Consider the following 16,950-nt stretch of genomic DNA (forward strand, 5'->3'; position numbering starts at 1 on the left):
GCATTTAGTTCCATTTGAAATAAGTCAGGATTAAAATGTTTTTTGGTTCTGGCAGTAATAAACTTGGGAGGTTTGTTTATGTCGTTTTTATGCCTGATGATATACGTGGGCAAATGGTCGCTGATATCATCTGGCAGGGTTCCTACTTGATAGTTTTGTCTTTGTTTATTGACTAGAATCCAGTCTAGGATGGTATCTTTGTTGTTAGGTTTGTTGATTCTAGTAGTGGTGGTAATAGTTTGTTTAAAGTTATGTAGGTTGATATAAGAAGAGGGATTATCATTGTTGATACTATACCAGTCAGTGTTGAGGTCTCCTAGAATAATAGTTTCTTGTGGGTAGGTTGAGGAAATCCAGGACAGGGTATCTTCTATATTAGTAATGTTATGGCCAGGGGGTAGGTAGATGCAGAATATATATATAGCTTTGTTGGAGTTGATTTGAAATTTAGAGATCAAAATTTCAGCTGAGTTATCTTGGGTTGGGTTATGGGGTATAGGGGAGATAAGAAGATCGGTTTTAAAGAGTAAGGCCACTCCACCTCCTTTACGTTTTAATCTGTCATTTCTTAGTATGTTATATCCTGGTGGGGTTATTTCATTGTCAGTGGTTGTAGGTTTTAACCATGTTTCTGTGAGGCAGAAAATATCAAATGAGTAAGTACTGAGAAGGGCATGGAGATGAGTTGTTTTATTGTTTATGCTTAGAATGTTAAGATGTCCAATTTTTAAGGAGTTAGGAAAATTAAATAGGGTATCAGGGGAGTTGGATGGAGAATGTGTAGCAGATGAAAAGTTAGGTTTAGGTGGGCCAGGGTTAGGGTGGATGTCACCAGCTTGTAAGGAGGAATATTTGAGAGCAAGTATGTGGCTGTGATTAAGGATGGGTGGGATTTTTATTTTTTTTACTACAAGGTGATTCAGTTTTATGGGAGTAAGTCTGTGGTATTTAGCTTGTAGGTAATTGGAGGTGGAGGTGATATTGATGTGGGCTTGGGCTAGTGAGTTGTTAAGGGTAAGTGTTTGTTTTTGTGAGTAGTTTTGCAGATAGAGGTTTTTTGTTTCAAGTAATGTGATTAGATAAGTGGTGGTAAGGACTACTGCAATTAAAGTTAAGAATATAGCCATTTGTAGGGTGTGTCTGGATATAGTTATCATGATTCAATGTGAGTAGAGGTATTAGATTTAGAGCTAGAATATAAATAGGCAAAATATAAAAGGAGAGAGACTTGGTGTGAGGTTATGTCACAGTGCCTGAAGTGGGAAGGAGTATAGAGCAGGTGACGCTGTGGAGGGAAAAGAGAGTATTTGAGAGCAGATGTTGGGATTCTATGTGAAGTGGTAAAAGTTAGTTTAGGAGGTAGAGTATAGTAGAGATTGGAGAGTAGGAAGTGAAATGCTGTGATAAGTTAGGTTAGTGGAAGTGGTAAAGAGTGTAGATACAAATGGAAAGTAAGAGATAAGGAACTAATACTAGGTAGGGTAAGAACTAAGAATGTAGTGGAGTGGGTATGAGGCTTACAGTGGAAATGTGAGGGTGGAGTAAGCTATTGCTGGGTGGGTGTGTTTGGGTAAGAGTAATTGGTTTCAAGTTGTAATTGGGTGTTAGAAAAGAGGGGTGTGGTCATAGACGTATAAGGTCAGGACCACTGAGGGTGGGTGGGAATTGGGGGTAGGGTAGGGGAGCGGAGTGAGCCCGCAGGGCGAACGGAGCGGGTAGAAACAGTGAAAGAAAAGAGCAGGAGTGGAATCAATCAGTCAAGATATAAGAGAGACTAAGTAGTGTAAGTTTGGAAGGGTGAGTTAATGAAGTGTGGGGAGAGAGTAAGGGGATACTCTGAGTTACAAGTCTAGAGGGCAGAGCAAACTGCAAGGGGAAATATATACCTAAAAGAAAATAGTAGTATTTCAGTCTAAAAGAGCTAACAGTTGGTACAGAATTGGATAGGAGAAAACTGCCATCTAGAGGCCGATTTAGAGAAGTACAAGAGCAGTTTCAGTTATGGAAGGGAAAAAACGGGCAAGGGAGAGACGGTTACTGGGGTAAACTAGAGCGTTGGATGCTGGTAAGCTGCTGGCAGACACAAGGCAGGGCCCTATCCTAGACCACATACAAACACCACACAAAAGTTTGCAAGATAGAGGTGTAAATACATACAGCAGTCTTTAGGCAAACACTAAGTGTGCTTCAGAAGGTTTGTTAGGGTCCAAAAACGCCACGATAGCTTCAAAAGTTGGGAGTTTCACAGGGCAGGAACCACACCAGGTGACCAAAGGCACACACACAGCAACAGAGGACAGGCTGATATCTAAGGATTAAAAAGGTAATACTGTTAGGTGCTAGATTAAATATTAACTATGTAGGTCTAAATGTAGTTTTATAGCTGGAATATAACAGTTGGAAAAAAAGGAACAAAAAGCGAAAGAAGGGAGACAGCTTGAGTAGGCTTATCCAGGAGAGTGCAAGAGAGGGGAGTAGGAGTATAGAGGGAGACTAAGAGAGGTGGAAAGCGGAGTGGTAGTGGAGAAAGGAATAGAAAGAAAAAAATATGTAGTATATAGCAGGAGGAGAGGAAATCAGAAATGTAGGCTCAAATAACCCTGTATAAACATTGTGATAATGTGCAAGTAGGAAAACAATATAGCTGAGTATTGAAAAGTAAGGCAACAAGCTGCGATATATACAAGAAGGCAGCAAGTAATTCTAGCAATTTACAATCATATAGTGAGGGTTAAACCTCAGCGTTAACAACTAATATAGCTAGGTAATGGTTGTAATTTAAAAACCACGCTCAAGGTTATCGCAAGTAAAAACTGGTTTCATTTCATGTCACAGTGGCTAACATAATACATGCCGCGTATACAGTTTTAACATGAGGTTACAATCTGGTATAAGAATACAAAAGTTAGATAACATAACAGGAGAATGTATAACTGGTAACTGAATCAAGAAAATATATAATAAGTACAGGTAGTGTAAGGCTGTCGCTACCCTTTAAAGCTCAGTTTACCTCATGAATGAAAATCGGGAAAGACAGGAATTCATGTATCGCAATGGAAACAAAAAAGTAGCGACTACAATTGTAACCATAATCTCAATATTATATCATATGTAGTTCATGATTATCACCAGAAAAAACTAGTGTTAAGGTAATACACTTAAAACAAAGAGTAGCGACTGCACTTGTAACCACAATCGACCACAGTTGTAACCACAATCACTAATATTGAGGTAATGCACATTAAACAAAGAGTAGCGACTGCAGTTGTAACCACATTCACAATCATATACCCTGATTAACTCAGAAAAAAAACTAGGTAAAACCGGTATGTATGTAAGGCAAATGAAAGAAACAGTAGCGACTACAATTGGGATGCTATATAGATGTCAGGGCGGGAAAAGAGGAGTAAGGAGCGGGGGGGGGAGGGGCAGTGATTGCGAGAAGGTAAGTGGTGGGAGAGGGGCGGAGCCAGCTAAGAGGGCAGGCGTACAATGAGGTAGGGAAAAAGAAAGTACAGGTAGAGATATGCAGATGGGTTAATGGGACCAAGCGTACGGACGTGAGATCTACCTAGACAAGCCTAGGTAATTATATGTAGGTACAGGTGGAATGTGGTGACCCCAAAGTGTAAGGTAGTACAATCTGAGCTTCTTAGAGGGAGATCTAGGGAGTTCAGAAGATACCAAAAGGGAAAGAGATAGGAAATTAGGAGGCAAATATAGAAACAAGAAAGTGTAAAGGATGAGGGAAAGAAAAAAGGTAGTAGTAGTAGAAACAGTGAAAGAAAAGAGCAGGAGTGGAATCAATCAGTCAAGATATAAGAGAGACTAAGTAGTGTAAGTTTGGAAGGGTGAGTTAGTGAAGTGTGGGGAGAGAGTAAGGGGATACTCTGAGTTACAAGTCTAGAGGGCAGAACAAACTGCAAGGGGAAATATATACCTAAAAGAAAATAGTAGTATTTCAGTCTAAAAGAGCTAAAGTTGGTACAGAATTGGACAGGAGAAAACTGCCATCTAGAGGCCGATTTAGAGAAGTACAAGAGCAGTTTCAGTTATGGAAGGGAAAAAACGGGCAAGGGAGAGACGGTTACTGGGGTAAACTAGAGAGTTGGATGCTGGTAAGCCGCTGGCAGACACAAGGCAGGGCCCTATCCTAGACCACATACAAACACCACACAAAAGTTTGCAAGATAGAGGTGTAAATACATACAGCAGTCTTTAGGCAGACACTAAGTGTGCTACAGAAGGTTTGTTAGGGTCCAAAAGTTATTATTTATTACTCAGCTCATTGCTACTCATGAAAGCTTTTTGGAGTATATATCACTGGCCTAACATGGGATTCCATTTTTCTATAATACTCTCCTTGCTATAGACAGTTGTCATAATGGTTAAGGTCTTCATCTCCCTTATAAAAGGTACAAGGTTTGGACTGACCACTGGCCAATGACTGTGTGGGGTTTGCATGCTCTTCCTATGTCACTGTGGGATTTCTCCCACCTCTCAAAAACATGCTGGATGTTTCCACTTCATACTCACTCAGGAATGGAATTGTGGGCAGCAGCACTGAGTCTACATGGTGCCTGTAGTGGAAAGAGTTGTATAAACAAACCATTTTAGGTGTCAACAGTGGTGAGAAGTATCTTTAAGAGTATATGGATAATAGACTGTGTGCTGTTTCAGGACTAGTCACTTGGTGTAAACGTTGGCTCTAGATGACTTGATCATCAATCAGGATGGATATTTAAGGAACTGGCCTACTCCATGATAAACCAGTGATGTATGCTGTGATGCTCGTCTGCTGACCTAGTAATCAAGAAGCCTCAGTCCACACCACTAGCACCAGTGAGCAGTGTCCACATTGGGAGGGATAAGAAATACACACACAATAAAGTAAAATTTCACTTAAGAGCACACAGAGATCACAGTCAGTCTGGGGCTGGTTCCTCCCTTTCTCTTCAGATCCCAATAAGACTCACACTGGCACAGCTATAGGATAACATTCTCAGCCAAGTAGTCAAGCCAAAATCTCCAGTGCCCTCTCTGTCCAACCAGTGCTTTGTGTCCCTGCCCAAGTAGCTGACACACACTTTGAGACTTGGTTTATATACAAACAGACACTTGTGGGGAAGGCTGGCACAGGTTCTCCAGCTATGCCCCCTCCTGCCAGGCTATAAGTTAGTAATCACTGCCACCAACTACTCTTATCAGCTGCCATAAAGGCCCTTATCAAAGGGTGTCCAATTTATACTGTGCAATATTATTATCCAAATAGTAAGTGGAGGAACAGCAAGGCTTATTGGAGTGGCTTTATACACTATCACCAAATATATGCAACTACTCTAGAGCTTAAATTATCTCTGCACAAAACAGCCACAGCTGAAAGGTTTAAGATATTTAATAATAAATAATAAAAACACAAGACCAATATTCTCAGTTCAACACAGTGCTAGTTAAAGAGTTCAGAAATCACAGGAAAATACTTAAAAATAATATTGCAGAATAGTCTGACATAAATATAGAAAACAGCTAGACTAAATCTGACTAAATTCCTATCTAACTCTAAGAGCAATCACAGTTCTAAATAAACTTACATATAGAGCAAAGGCAGAGTACTGATGACTGGATGTTCTTCAGACAAAATCCAAAATGCTTTCTCTTTCTCTCTGAGATCCCTTAAATTGATGGTACATCACTGCTGACTCACTTTAGATTACATCATTTTTGACAGTTCTCTGGTTTCCAGGCTACCAGAAACTCTACATTTACATTTCTTAGTTTTCTTAGTAAACTTGCACCTGGCCAGGAAGCCATAACAATAAAATACATTATACATGTAAAACTTTGCAATTAACTCTGGTCTCAAAACAATAGAAGGAATTCCTCATTCCAGACATTATGTCTCTGAGCTTTGAGATCAAACAGTCATACAATGCTTGACTTATCAGCTTTCTTCCAGGAGAGTGCACTGTGGTCACATTTTTGAAGTTCAACATTTAATACAGTTTTCTTACATTTAAGAGGACAAGCCTGTGGATTATATTCATGTTTACAATGACGTAGAATTATCTACAAAATTATATCTAGCTAGGCTGGCAGCCTTCATATATCTTCACATACCCCCCCCCCCCCGGAGAACTCAAGCTAGTTTTTCAAATGACCCTTGAGACATGTTGCTTGAGAGGGTTAGGTCTATCTGAATATACCTCACCCCCTTCCCTGTCTTGAGAACCCATCTGCGTTGGCATTGCTAACCCCACTGCAGTGCTGCACTCACATATCATATGCTTGCAACCCTAGGCTCCATCTTAGCAACTTGGCATTTTGCTGGCTGAATGTGTGCAACCATGTTAGGGGATTGTGATCCGTAACTACAGTGAATTTTCTTCCATAGGCTGAAGATTCTGCAGTGCCTACACTATGGCTAGACCTTCCTTTTCTACAGCTGCATAGCATTCCTCCCTGGGTTGGACCATATGACTGTGATAAACCACTGGGTACTCTTCACCCTCTGAAGAAATCTGGCTAAGTACAGCCCCCACCCCATGGTTCAAAGCATCCACCTGCACAACAAATTATTTGCTGGAATCTGGACTAGCTAACAAAGGGGGGTTCTCCCAAAGCTTATTTAAGCTTCTAGAATGCCTGCTCACATGCTGTGGTCCATACTACCTTATCTGGCCTGTTTTTCCTTGTCAGGTCTGTGAGGGGAGCAGCTATGGTACTATAACTGGGGATGAACTTTCTGTAGTACCCTGTTGTCTCTAAGAATGCCCTCCCCTGCTTTTTGGTAACAGGTGTCGGCCATGCCTGAATGGCTTCCACTTTGGCAGGTTCTGGACTGATCTTACCACTCCTGACTCTGTGTCCCAGGTAGGAGATCTCTCCCATACCCACCTGACATTTTCTCGGCTTAATGGTCAACCCTGCCCTCTGTAGTCTGCCTAGCACCTCCCTGACATGTTGAAGGTGCTCTTGCCAGGAATGGCTGTAGATGGCAATATCATCTAGGTAAGCAAGGGCAAACCCTCCTGCTCCTGCTAGGATATGATCTATCAGCCTCTGGAAAGTTGCTGGGGTATTTTCATCCCAAAGGGCATCTTTGTGAACTCATACAAGCCAAAGGGAGTCACAAAAGCTGAGCTCTCTCTAGCACTGAGAGTCAAGGGCACCTGCCAGTAATCATTGGTAAGATCAATGGTGGTAAGATACTTAGCCCCACCCAGCTGCTCTAGAGTCGCATCTGTCCTAGGCATGGGGTAAGCATCTGACTCTGTGTGACTATTAATTTCCTGTAGTCCACATTGAACCTGGTGCTGCCATCCTTCTTTGGCACCAGCACCACTGGAGAGGTGCAGGGACTGTTGGACTTTTGAATTACCCGTAGTTCCAACATCTCCTGTATCTCCTCCCTCAGAGTTTGCTTGACTTTCTCAGGCACCCTATAAGGCGTCTGCCTAATAGGCCTTAGGGGTCCTGTATCCACCTGGTGCTGCACCAGGTGGGTGCACCATGGTTTCACAGTGAACATGTCTTCAAACTCCTGTAACACTGCTCAGATTTCTTGAACCTGGGTAGGAGATAGCTGCTGGGACATTGCTACCCTTCCACTGAGGTGTCAGTCTGAGCCTCACTGAGGAGATCAGTCACCAGGTCTCCCTCAGACTCCTCCTGCAGTTCACTGCAAATACTCAGCACAAGGGCCTCCCTATCATGGTAAAGTTTCATTATGTTAACATGGTACAATTTGTGCCCCTGCCTCCTGCCCAGCAGTTCCACCATGTAGTTAACATCACTTACCTTTCTTACCATCTTGTAGGGTCCCTCCCAGGCTGCTTCCAGCATGTTATGTCTGACAGAAATGAGAACCATTACCTGCTGCCCTACAGCATACTCTGTAGCTCAAGCATTCCTGTCATACCATACATTTTCCTGTTGTTGTGCTTCTGCCAGGTTCTCCTGGGCCAAGCCCAGGAGTTCCCTGAGCCTTGTCCTGAGGTTTAGGACACGTGCCTCAACAGACTCCTTGTGAGATTCACACTGATCTTCCCACTCATCACAAATTAAATCTAGAGGTCCCATCACCCTATGCCTATACAGGAACTCAAAGGGTGAAAACCTGTGGATTCCTGGAGAACCTCTCTGTAAGCAAACAACAGATGGGGAAAATATTTGTCCCACTCCTTCTTAAACTGGTCTGCAAATGCCTGTAGCATGGACTTGAGTGTAGAGTGTAACCTCTCAACAAGACCATTAGTCTGGAGATGGTAGGGGGTGGTCTTCAGGTGCTTCACCCCACAGTACTTCCACAGGCAAGCCAGCAGGTCTGTCATGAAATTGGCACCTCTGTCAGTCAGTATTTCTTTTGGGAAACCTACACTGATGAAAATCTCTAACAAAATATTTTCCAGTTTTTCTGCCTCAATGGAGGACAAAGCCAATGCCTCAGGGTATCTTGTAGCATAGACTACTACAACTAGGATATATTATTTTCCCTGTGGAACGTGGGGTACTCCGAGGCCCCACAATATGCATAGCTACCCTCTGAAATGGCTCCTCAATCACAGGCAAAGGCATCAAAGGACCTTTCTCCTTGTCTCCTGCCTTGCCTACCTTTTGGCAGTGCTCACAGGTCGTGCAGTACCCTGTTACATCTCTGGAATTCCAGGCCAATAGAAGTTCTGCATAATACATCTCTTTGTACATTTTATGTCCATATGACCTGCTAAGGCAATATTATAGGCTATGGCTAGAAGCACCAGACGGTAGGCTGTAGGCACTACCAACTGCTGTATCCTCTCACCTCCTAGCCCTCCCTCAGGAGTCTACTCTCTGTACAGTAACCCTTTGTCCAAGTATACAGATTCCCCCTCCCTTGAAAATCAAGTGGCTCATTATCTACGTGCCTAAGGCTTTGCAATGTAGGGTCTGAGAGCTGAGCCTGTCTCAACTCTCTCTTTGTAATGCTTCCCAGCTCCCCTTCCACAAGAAGTCTGTCATCCTCTGACAGTAGTACCTCACTGTCACCCTGGGTACTACTACTCACCACTACCTTTGCAGTCACTCTGTCTAAGGGAACATCACTACCCACAAGCAGCTGTGGCTCACCTCTAGTCTCACTGCTACAGGAAAGCTCCCTCTCTGAAGTAACCACCTCACCAGTCCTGGCTGCAAGTATGTGATCTGTATGGGTCTCCCTCAGGCTACCAGATTCACGTGCTTGTCTCCAAGCCTGACTGCGTGTAACTGCAAAAACACATGGTACTGTGTTATCAAAATCATTCCCTATCAGGACATCTGAAGGTATATCCTCAAACACACCTATTTGCTGGCCTCTTTGCCATTCACTATAATAGGGATATAACCTCTTGCCACAGTTTGGTACCCTTGTTGTCTCAAGACAACCTATTGTTGGCATTTTGCTTTTCCCACTTACTAGCTCTCTCACCTTTTTTTCCCCACCTTGCCTCCGCGGACATCTATATGCCACATGGCCCCACTGGTTGCATTCAAAACATTTAGCCCTAGGTGCTGGACATGTATCTGGACTAGTGGCTTCCCCTACTACTGGCAGATTCTGTTGGGGCAGTCTGGGCTGCCCACCATGGGTTCCTTTAGACCCATGAGCAGTACTGGGGGTCCCATTCCTGTGCAGTGATGCCCTGCTTCCTAGGTATATGTCTCCCTTCTTCCCCAACTCATCTGAGGTAGCATATTGTCTATCAGCTAACCAGATCCTCATGTCCTCAGGTAAAGTGCTAAGGGCATGTTCCCTCACCAAAACGTCTGCCAGTCCTTCAAAAGTGGTGACCTGATATCCACTCACCCACCTTTGAAAATAAGTGCTCAGTTCAGCAACATATTCACACACACTTTCATCTGCCTTGCTTCTGCTCACAAAGAAAATACATAGTATAAACAGCATGCCCTGTGTTTATAGACTAAAAGCTCTGTCCCTTTACTCTGTCTCCTACCATCTATTGAGGGGTTGACTATGCCTGAGCTACAAGGCACTCACAAATCCAGCCCTGATGGAGCTGCTTCACATCTGCAAGACAAACAGCAAAAGGTTCACCTGATCTAGGTATCTAAACTTAGTCAGTGACTCAAACAAAACATGCTAGAGAGACAGATATGTGTCTCAGAGATTGCTCCTTCTTTGGAACAGGCTTCCTATTCACATTAAGCAGAGCCCTTCCCTGGCCACGTTCCAATGCAGTTTGGATCAATGGATGGGGAATAGCAAATTCACACCTGGGGTGGTGCCTATGTCCCTTATGGACAGGGCCAATCTGTAAGATACTCGATGCATAGGCACAAATCCATGGCATCCACTTGCCCCTAGGGGCCATATATTAGGAAAAATTGAGTTATATTGGCTAGGCTTGTAAGGGCTCTTAAGCCATTAGCCTAGTAATCACCTATGACCCAATAGCCTGTGGTCAATATATCCAACCCCGATACTGCAGGAGCTCTACCATAAGGCCCCACTTCCAAATGTTTTCACTGAGAATTTTGTCATTGTACAATAATCTACAGTTAGTACATCTGACCCTAATGCTGCAGGAAGCTCTGCTACAAGGCTCAATACCCAAATGTTTTCACAGAGAGAAATTTGTTGTTGTACAACAGCCTGTGGCCACTACATCTGACATTAATACTGCAAGAGTTCTGCCACAAGGCTTAACTCCCAAATGTTTTCACTGAGAATTTTGCCATTTTACAATACAATAGCCTGTGGTCACTACATCTGATCCCAATACTGCAGGAGTTCTGCCACGAGGCCCAACTTCAAAAAGTTTTCACTGAGAATTTTGTCTTTATACAATGTAAGCAAATTTAACATGAAGACTATTGCTATGTATTAACTTCAACTAGTTAAATACATGCTTGCCCTGTGCTGGAAAGTGGTTGTAACCCCCCACCCCAACACTCTCCCACTCCAAAGGCATAGTCCTCGCACTCTAAAGACCAATTAGTAAATTGGCCACTGTCCTTTCTCTTGACCCATAGATTACATTGTATTTGCAAATTATTTAGTTTCCCGAGCTGCAAGGTTTCTGCATTCAGGAAATTAAAGAAAACCTGTTTTGCTTTGTGCCTCTTTGATGTTCATCGTGTTACCCTGCTGCAGTCATCACACTTGGGTTATCCTGTCATCAGGCGATCCCGCAGTTGGCCAGATTTCCAAAGTCTTGGTCCGACGTCGGTTGCTGTCGCCTCATCCCTGACGTCAGAGTGCCAGGGGTACATATATTGCAACCGACGCCATTTTCTTCAGTCTTTCTTGCCGCACGGTGCCCGAAGCAGAAGCAGTTCGCAAGTGCCGGTCAGCCGACTCCTGAGATTTTCGAATTCGAATTTCAGACCAAAGTCTTCTATAAAGCTAAGTACCCTGTTGGACAAACTTTTCTTGTCTCAGACCGATGTCAGAAAAAGTTAACAATTGTATTTCTTGTGGGATGCAAATACCTCACAAGGATTTTCATTCTTATTGAATACCTTGCCTAGGCCCTGATCACGACGTCACTTCTTGTCATTTTTGTGCTAGATTTAATAAACGTACTATTAAAAGACGATTTGATTTTGCACAACACTTTTTTGGTAGAAAATTTAACTATAACATGCTGTCAGAGCTACCGACTACCGGCGTGCACAAAAAGAGCAGGGACAAGGAGCAACAGCCCAGGCCTAAGCCCGATTCCGAGGCCTCGGTTGATCCGGTTATCCGGTTATCAGTGAGGCTCTGATGCAGCCTCTGACTACCGCAGTTCTGGAACCCGAGACCGCTACAGATATTTTGACGGAATGTACTAGGCCGACGCAGCCTTTTACTTCAGGCCCTTCTGACGATTTACCTTCCAAGGATGTCGGTGCTTCTGAAACGCCATCGGTTTCTGAAGGTGTTTTCAGACCGACGACTCTTACAGTCAAAACGTTTTCCAAGTCGAAGACTCCTTCTAAATCAAAAAAGGTTTCACTTCAGTCTCCTGTTCAAGGCCCTATGCCTAAGAAACAGATGCTCAAAATGGCTGAATATTTGATTTCTCTTATCAGGGGTTCTCAGCCTCCTCCTGACAAAAGGCCTAGACAAGAGGAAGATTCTGCTTCCTCTTAACAACTGTCTATTTCTTCGGATTCCTCTGAGGACCAAGACTATTCCTTCTCTCCTTATGAAGATTCTGATGCTGAGGACTCTATTCCCTCAGCTTCCCCTCCAGAAGATTACTCTTTTGGGGAAACTTTACACACTATGAAGGAACATTTTCACTGGGAAGGTCAGGATTACTCTGATTCCAAGAAAAGGCTCAGAGAGTTTCTTTTACTCCCCCAACACAGACCTCTAGCCATCCCTCCTGTTTTGGACATTGTGGATGATGTCTATTTAGAATCCATTTTCAACCCTGACTCTCTACCTCCTGCCCCGGCCAAGCCTGACAGATACTACAAAGTACCTGATTCCCACAAATTCTTTTACAAAAGCCCAGTAGCTGACCCAGAGACTATTTCCCAGGGTCCCAAGGGGGCTAAGGCTTCCATGGCTAAAAATCCAGTACCTTCTGAAAGGGATTCAAGAGCACTAGACAGATGGGGGAAAAAGGTTTATACCTCAGCCACTTTAGCTATGAGAGCACTAAATTGTCAATTTCATATGCTTACGTATCAGCAATTTCTGATCTCAGTTAAAACAAAAGATAACCTCCCTCCCTCAACAATCTGAATTGAAAGAAGTACAGGATTTGTTGCACTCCACCGAGCAGGTGGGCAAACATACCTTACACTATGGGTTTGATTCTTTAGAGGCCTCCTGCAGAGCAGCTGTCACTGGATCAGTTATACGTAGGCATGCCTGGTTAAAGGAACAAAGTCTGCCTGATCATGCTAAAGCAAAACTACTAGATGCTCCCTTACAGCAGGATGTTCTTTTTGGTGTTAAAGCAGAAGAAGTTTTAAAGAAAATGGAAGATAAGGCGAAATCAATGCAGACAGTCAAAGATTTCCTACAAGTACAACCCCCTTGCTTCAGCAGAAACTGGCCAACAAAAAATTGGTCCTTTTCAGCCACTGACAGACCTCAGAGGGGTAAATACAGGCGCCCAAGGGGCAGAGGACAACCACAAGCTCAGTATAAGCCTCGCCAATGGGGCACTCCAACCCAGAAAGGAGGAGAAGACAGGTCTCAACCCACCAGAAGGCAAACTCAATGACTTGCACCTAAGTTGGCCAAACAAAGCTCTTTTGTCAGCCCCCTTGGGGGGAAAACTAGCACTATTTGCAGACAACTGGCACATGGTCACAAAGGATAAATGGGTCCTAGACATAATTTTACGAGGATACAGATTCCACTTTCACACCTTGCCAATAAAAAGAGGAATGCCAAACCTGCCTCAAAATCAAAGGGCAGAGGCTCAAAAACAAATTACAGCTCTCATGGCCATGAGAGCCATTCAAAGGGTACCAACTCAAGAGCAAGGCCAAGGATTTTACTCAAAACTCTTTCTAGTACCCGGAAAAGAAAGTGCTTGGAGACCAGTTCTGGACCTTTCAATTCTAAACACTTACTTACAAGTTCCCAAATTCAAGATGCTAACACTACAGCAGCTACTTCCCATGTTGGGCAAGGAAGCATGGCTGGTAATGTTGGACCTCAAGGAGGCATACCTGCATGTCCCTATCAGACAAAGTTGCAGAAGATACCTCCGTTTCATTGCAGGTTCAACCCACTATCAATTCTCTGCACTGCCCTTTGGCTTATCTACTGCGCCCAGAGTTTTCACAAAATGCCTAGCACCAGTAATTGCATACTGCAGACAAAGAGGAATTCAAATATATCCATACCTGGACGACTGCCTCATCCAAGCAGAAAGAAAAGACATTCTCTTACAACATCTGACTTTTGTGAAGCATCTACTAAATTGTCTGGGGTACACAGTAAACGAAAAGAAGTCAAAACTAGTACCCTCACAAAAAATGACATTCCTGGGTGCCAGCTTGGACACAACAGCCCAGAAGGCTTATCTTACACCACACAAGCAATTACAACTGACTCAATATTTCAAGACAATGGCAACAAAGACCCAATTAACTGCAAGAAAAATTCTGCAGGCTTTGGGCTTCATGGCATCTTGCATTCTGATAATACCATTTGCAAAACTGCATATGAGGAAATTACAGTGGTACCTAAAAAGCGTATTGTCTCAACACAGCCACAGCTTGGACACAGTGATATCTCTCATTCCCTGCCTTCAACAGGAATTTCTATGGTGGGCACAGGCATGTCACCTCAACAAGGGTCAGCCTTTCACCTTGCCCCCACCCAGGCAAACTATCACAACAGATGCTTCAGACTATGCCTGGGGGCACACATGGCAGGGCAATGCATTCAAGGCCTATGGACTGCAGAACTAAGAAAACTGCACATAAACCAAAAATAGATGCTAGCTGTACAGAAAGCTCTGACAGCCTTCAAGGATCTACTACAGCCAGAACAACTTGCAATAAAGATGGACAACACCACAGTAATGTGGTACATAAACAAACAAGGGGGCACACATTCCTACCCTCTTTGCAGGCAAGCAATAATCTTATGGAACACAGCTCTGGCCTACCAAGTCCAGTTACAAGCTCAATTCCTGCCAGGACAGAAAAACACATTTGCAGACGACCTAAGCAGAAACATCAAAGATCCCCCACGAGTGGAAACTAGACCCACAAATATTTACAATGATAACTCAAAGATGGGGCCTACCAAATATCAACCTGTTTGCCAGTCTTCAAAACTACCAACTGACAAAACTTTGTACAAGGACATTCCACCATCAAGCTTGGAAAGTGGACGCTCTCTCCTTCAGTTGGAAAAACCTGAGAGCATATGTCTTTCCTCCATTACCTCTTCTCACAAAGGTTCTTTTGAAGGTCAAAAAGGAGAAACCTCGACTAATTCTCATATCACCAGACTGGCCATGCCAGCACTGGTACCTGCTATTGAAGAATATGGCTCACAGCCCACCATGGATATTGCCTCATATACCTCATTTGCTCACGCAGCAAGACAAGCAGATTCTACACAGCCAGATCAAAACCTTAAACCTGGCTGCATGGCAAATCAATTAAGCATCCAACCAGCCACTCTTTCACAAGCAGTACTGGATGTTATTCTAGAAGCCAGGAGGTCAAGCACCAGGAAGGCTTACTCGGACAAATGGAAAAGGTTTTCTGCTTGGAACCAAGCTAAAGGCCAAGACACAACTCAGCCTCATATGCCTCACATTCTGCAGTATTTTGCTGAGATGTTGCATAAAGGACTTTCCTTCTCCTCAATTAAAATCCATGCTTCAGCTATTTCAGCTCACTACGACACAAATCCACCTTTATTTTCAAATCCTCTTCTAAGGCAGTTCCTCAGAGGGGCAAAAAACATTACACCACCTAGAAGAGCTCCTACACCAACATGGGACCTCAAATTTGTTCTGGAAAAACTAACGCTACCTCCCTTTGAACCAGCTTTTTCTGCAGACCTTCAGTTCCTATCTTGGAAGACTGCCCTGCTCCTGGCAATAACTTCTGCTAGGAGAGTCTCAGAATTACAGGCACTTATGGCAGTGGAACCTTTCCTCATTTTTCATCAAGACAGAGTTTCTCTACGAACTAATCCTTCCTTCATGCCTAAGGTGGTTTCCAGTGTAGCTTTAAATCAAACCATCCACCTACTCACTTTCTTCCCCAATCCACAGAACAAAGGTGAGAGACTCCTGCATTCCTTGGACATTCACAGGCAGCTTCGTTACTACTTGGATAAAACTAAGGCTTTCAGAAAAACTGACCAGCTCTTTGTTTCCTATGCTACAGCTTCTCAAGGGAGGGCCATATCCAAGCAAACCATTTCTAAATGGATAGGCCATTGCATACGATTCTGTTATACCCATCATGGGAAACCAGTTCCTCCTACCATTAGATCCCACTCTACCAGGGCAACAGCTACCTCTACAGCCTTTCTCAGGGGGTTCCTACCAAGGAAATTTTAGAAGCTGCAACTTGGAGTTCTGTAAACACCTTCACCAAACACTATGACTTACCTCTTTATTTTAAGTCCAGGGCAGGCTTCGCCACTGCAGTTCTGCAGGGCCTCATTGCCTCCACTAACCCTCTATGATGCCTCCACCCTACCTTAGCTTTGGGATTCAACCCAAGTGTGATGACTGCAGCAGGGTAACACGATGAACATAGTACAGTTTTGTACCTACCATAAATGTAGATGTTCAAGTGTTCACCCTGCTGCAGTCCAGGTTACCCTCCCTCCAACCCCTCTGATCTATTGGCTAAATCTCTGCTATGCCTTACTGATGTATTTGCTTATAGCTGAAGGGATTTTGTGTTGTACAGTGTTCACACCTTTTGGTACTAATTTGGATCACCTTTTTGGGGGCAACTGACATCTGGAGCAAGAAAAACTGAAGAAAATGCCGTCGGTTGCAATATATGTGCCCCTGGCGCTCTGACTTCAGGGATGAGGCGACAGCAACCGACGTCGGACCAAGACTTTGGAAATCCGGCCGACTGCGGGACCGCCTAACGACAGGATAACCCAAGTGTGATGACTGCAGCAGGGTGAACATTCGAACATCTACATTTATGGTAGGTACAAAACTGTACTTTCTTTGCTTTGTACTGGCTACAAACTGATAACGCTCTGTTATAATTTGACCTGAGGGTGGGATGGTCACTGTAGTAGAATGTATTGTTAAATCTTCCCTTAGTGTTGTCTGCTTTTACACTCAGCCACCATCTTCCTTCACAGTGCAGGTATGTGTTGTGTTCTTTTCTACCCCTATTAAAGTTAAGAGCAGCTAAATTATAACAGACTACTTACATAATTCCTTGCCTATTATATACTTGGTAATTGAGGCATGAGTTATTCCTGTCTTGTACATGTATAAGAACATAAATGTTTTT

This window comes from Protopterus annectens, chromosome 1.part1, assembly GCF_019279795.1.
Source record: "Protopterus annectens isolate FY-2018-M chromosome 1.part1, PAN1.0, whole genome shotgun sequence".
NCBI classification, from domain to species: domain Eukaryota; kingdom Metazoa; phylum Chordata; order Ceratodontiformes; family Protopteridae; genus Protopterus; species Protopterus annectens.